Here is a 5,296-nt window from a genome sequence, read left to right on the forward strand (position 1 = left end):
CCAAGGTTCTGTGTTTTTTCTGAGTGAAAATGGCGTTCTGAGTATCAAGAGCCTGACTTTTACGTTTTGGGCCCAGTATGGGTTCATTTGAGGATTCCATTGCATGTGAGGTGGGTGGGCCAATCCTACGCCAAGTTGCAAGTTTTGGGCCCAGAGTTGGTATGGTGCTGAGGTGAGTGGAGGTGTTTGTGTCGTGTTGTGAGTCATGGGATTTCGGCGCAATGATTGTGTGCTGGCCGTACTGGGGGAAGGTTTCCTCAAAGTTGGAGCTTTCCTTGTGTGGTATAGTTGACTTGGGATTATTTGAGAGGGCATGAGTGTCGGGTTTAGGGTCATGTGCCAGCTGTGTTGTTGGGGTCATGGAGTTTTGATTTGGAGAGGAGTTTAATGCTTGGTCAATGTCCGTGATGTGTGCATGGAAAAGATCCGGGTCAGATAAAATTTCCATATTTGTAGGTAACGGTTTTTGGGATGTTGCATGAGTCACGGGTGGTATTGATGATGGTGTAGCGTGATTCTCGGGTGGTATTGATGATGGTGTTTGCTGTGATGGGACAGCTATTATGGGTGATGGAGGTAACGGTTTTGTTTGTGGTGAGGGTGTGGGGCGGTGGTTTGGAGGAGGCGGTGGGGTGTGGTAGGTTCTACTGTTCACTACCTGAGGTTGTTGAACGTTGGTGATGTTGGCCCTCAACCAAGGACCGTATTGCTGATCATCCTTATTCAGTGTGTCGTTACTATCAAGCCAGGCTTTACAGTCCTTCTCGTCGTGGTTTAATAAGCCACACCAGTAGCAAAAAATCGGCATCTTTTCATATTGGACTGAAATCCACAGAGGTTCAGAGTTTCCCATGTCCACGAAATGGCCACGTGAGAGGGGCTGGCGTATATCGAGAGTGACCCGAACTCTGATATATTTTCCTCGACATTCGCCACTCGGAGAGGTATCAACCTGTTCAACTCTTCCCAAGGTTCGTCCAATGGCCTCTGCGTTGGCTTTGTTCATGCGTGTGATGGGTAGGTTGTGTAGTTGGATCCAGAATGTAGCGTAGTCAAAAGTGGCGGCTTCCACTGATTCATGCTCCGTAGGTTTATAGAGACCAATGAGGTACTTGTCAAAAGACCATGGTTGCTGCGCCAGGATCTTGAAAGCATCCGCCACATCAGAGAAGAGAAGTAAAACCGTGTTGGAGCCAAGGTCACGGATCTCGAACTCTTGGATAGAACGCCACATGCTTCGGAGTGTTCTAGATAGTGCCTCGATGTTGACTCGGCGCTTGGTGAAGAGTTTTGCAATTAGAACTCTGGTGTTGTCTTCTGTGGTTGGTGTCAGTGGGACCGTTTGACTCTCTTGTGTATTGAGCGACAAACGGGCCCACTTGCCAGCCAGGTCATCCATGGTGGGAGTGCAGACTGTGAGGAGAAAGGATAAGAAGGAAAAGGACGGGTCAATGGTATGGTATGAGTGCAGGGAGTGTAAGGAAAAAATGGTGAGGAAGTACAGGATGGGGTGGGACCGGTTTTCCACCAGAGAGGGGAAATAGGGCCTATCCAATGATAGGTACTAGGGTTTCACCATCGAGAGCGCCGTCCAGAGACAGCACTAGCGAGAGAAAAAAATGAAAGATAGGTTGTGGTAGATAAATACTATAAAATTAATTTATTAATTAGTGAGAGTAGCCATTTGGCCCAACCACTTCTTCTAAGTCCAATTTTTATTATATAGTATATCATATGATACAAATAATTGACCAAAGAAAAAAAATAGTATATGGATTTTTTTATTGGAAACATCTGTCCTTCTGTTTTTGGAAAAATATTGCCGTGATTGTCATAAAAAAAAAAAAAAAAAAAAATCACTGTGACAAAGAATCGCCCTCTTCCATAAAGTTAAAACTTGAAAGCCCACAAAATTCTATAAAATCGAGTGCCTTATTAATATTATTGAGAGAGAGAGAGAGAGAGAGAGAGAGAGAGAGAGAGAGAGAGAGAGTTAAAGATGAGCAACAATAGATATACAGTGCCTGAATCTTATCCAATGAATGGCGAAGATGGCATTAATAGTTATTCCAAAAACTCCTCCTCCCAGGTTTCTTCAATTTTACCATCTATTTCTCCTATTTCTTACACTCTTCTTATACTAAGTTTGGTTGATCCCATCCTTGCTAGGTATGTTGCATACTAATGTGTATATCATTTGGTAATGAATTTTTACCAGCCAAATAATGTGCATGATAATAAATCTCTTGGGTTCAAGTTACACATAATAGCTTCTCAAAAAAAAAAAAAGTTATACATAATATAATTTTAAGCAATGTTATATTATATTTTAATTAAATGCGAAAACAAACCCACCATTGGATTTCATTATCTTCATCTATTCTCCAAGCTTGCAAAATTTCAAGATGATCAAATATACCATGTCATCAATAAGTGTTTAAATTCAAGTTTTTGTAGATCAAAACAATGCATAAAAGATGAGTTTATAAATTGAATGGTAAATAACATTCGATTGACATGAAAGACATATATGTTAAGAATATATAGAACATATAATTCAACGATGAAATTTTCAATATATATATATATGACATCTCTGTTAAAAATAAAAAAAAAAAAAAAGACTTCCTTTATTGACTAATAGAATGCGTGGTTTATCTATCTAATAATATAAAAAAGTTTATCTATCTAATAATATAAAAAAAGTTTATCAAGGAGCAAAAAGTATTAATAAAAAAAATTTATTTTTGAAACTTTATCGTCTCTTTAAATTAATGTTGTGTATTCTAGTGACGTGTTTTAGTCAGAGTGGCCAAAAAGAAAGAGAGATTACCAAAAAGCCAATGGATTCATTTACAAAATCAATTATAAGTTTATAACCACAATTCAACTATACCAATGATTCTTGTTATATTCTTGTGCATATATGTTAATAATGGCTTACTTAACTCAGTGTCCATTTAGATAAACCTAGTGCCCATTTGGTATATCTTTTTTGAAAATAGGATTGTTTAAAGATTGAAAAGAAAAGAAAAACTATATATAATAAAAAGTGACATTTAAAAAAGTCGAAAACTACTATGATTGACATACCTAGTATGCAGAGGGCAGGTGCAAATGCTGTGAAGGCAATAATTGATGATGTAATTGCGGAGAAGCTTGATGTAGAAAAAATATTTTCTAGTTCAAAGGGCACATTCCGTATAGCAGATTTGGGATGTTCGGTTGGGCCAAATACCTTTATTGCTATGCAAAATATAACAAATGTTGTGCAACAAAAGTACCAATCCCAAGGCTTTGCTTCTCAAATGCCTGAATTTCAAGTGTTCTTCAACGATTACGCATCCAATGATTTTAATACCCTCTTTGCCTGTCTCCCACCAGAAAGGCCATACTTTGCAACTGGAGTGCCAGGGTCTTTCCATGGTCGGTTATTCCCTAATTTCTCTCTCGATTTTGTATATTCATCTTATGCACTCCAATGTCTCTCAAGGTGCCAGAACAAGTGCAAAATAAGAACTCTGCTGCGTGGAACAAGGGGAGGGTTCACTATGCAAGTGCCCCAGATGAAGTAGCTCAAGCTTTTACAACCCAATTTGCTAAGGACATAACAGCCTTTTTAGATTGTAGGGCTAAAGAGCTTGTGGTGGGTGGACTAATGGTGCTTATTATGCCAGGTATTCCGAATGGGATTCCTCATTCCAGTTCATTGAAAGGCGGGATCTTTGATTTCCTGGGACAGTGCCTCATGGGTATGGCAAAGGAGGTAAGCTAGCAATCAACTATTACTTTTTGCACTAGAAAAATTTTCAAGTCAAATAGATCACTCCAAGTAAATTTATTGAACTTATTTTAAATGTCAGCATATGAACTTAGAATTTGGAACTTAAAAAATACAAAATTTTGTAAAACGTAAACGTTTATATACTCATTGGTCTATATAATGTACAAGCAGTTTGCTAGGCAAGCAATATAAAAAGAAAACCACTTCATGAGGATCTCTTTTGTAGAGGTTGGAGATTCTCACTTCTCCTAGTTATGCATTATTCCAAGAACAATTTATGTTCCATATGTGTAAAAACAAAAAGAATGATGCTAGAGATACTATAAATTTTATTACATATGCTTTGCAAACTAATTTATGTACAAATCATAATAATTCAAATATTCATTTATTATTTTATTGAAATAGGACCAATCGCATCCACTACCACATCAAGTTATAGGCATTTTCTAGTAATATAATAGTTTTAGTATTTTCAAACCAAAATACCTACTCTTATCTTTGTAGGGATTAATTGGTGAAGCTCAGGTGGACACCTTTAACTTACCTGTGTATTTTGCCTCACCCAAGGAGATGACGCAACTCGTGGAAAGAAATGAGTGTTTTAGCATTGAAAGAATGGAGATAACACTACCTTATGCAAGAGCTGATGGAGGGTATAATAAGCAAACATTCTGGAGTTGAGATTATTGATGAACTATTTGATCGATTCTGTAAGAAAGAAGAAGAGTTTATCAGCATGTTGGAGTCAAAATACAATGAAGGAGATCAACTCTTTATTGTTTTGAAACACATATGATGCAACTTTTGAAGCAAACGTAAGACTTCTTATTGTGTCACAAATTTGCATATGTTTCAACACAATATTTATTTCAATGTCATAAAGAAACTTTGATATCAGCTACAAATGTACTTAAGTTGATAAATAAAGGTCCATAACAATAGAGACTCAGCCTCTTTTATATGAATAATGTTTAGTAAAGTCATAACTTAGAGGAAAAGTAACAACAAATGAATGTAAAGCAAGTGGCAAGTACAAACAAAGCTCTAAGATATTCGATTCATTGCATTGTAATGAAAAGAATTACACTTGAGTTCACAATTCGATATTTCAATTCATCAATTGGTTGTGCAGTTAAATATAACTAGCCAATATACCACATGATTCACGGTCCATTTTCAAAAAATTTGTAAGAAATTATCCTATAATCCATTGGGTTCATCAATACTATTATTGTTAATCATGACTAATATTTCTACAAAGTTTGCTAGTAAAACTAAATTCAAACTAAACCTTAGTCCCTACCCATTTTTTCAATTCCAAAGCATCCTTTGTTATGTGGTGCTTTGTCATGAATTGTAAGAAGGGAAATGAGACAAATGCTTTTTACAATGTTTAAGAAATCATAGATCTCAACATAAAATAAGAGTATCACCATCCCTGACAATGTTTAATAAAATAAAGGTAGCACCCATAAATCTTTCAAATCTTGATCATATATACATAGAACA

General features: G+C 36.6%; 1 pseudogene; it reads left to right on the forward strand.

The window, feature by feature from the left end:
• The first annotated feature begins 1,999 nt into the window (after nucleotides 1-1,999).
• On the forward strand, nucleotides 2,000-4,712 carry LOC126716382 (loganic acid O-methyltransferase-like; annotated as a pseudogene).
• The last annotated feature ends 584 nt before the right edge of the window (nucleotides 4,713-5,296 follow it).

This window comes from Quercus robur, chromosome 3 (genome assembly GCF_932294415.1).
Source record: "Quercus robur chromosome 3, dhQueRobu3.1, whole genome shotgun sequence".
Lineage (NCBI taxonomy): Eukaryota > Viridiplantae > Streptophyta > Magnoliopsida > Fagales > Fagaceae > Quercus > Quercus robur.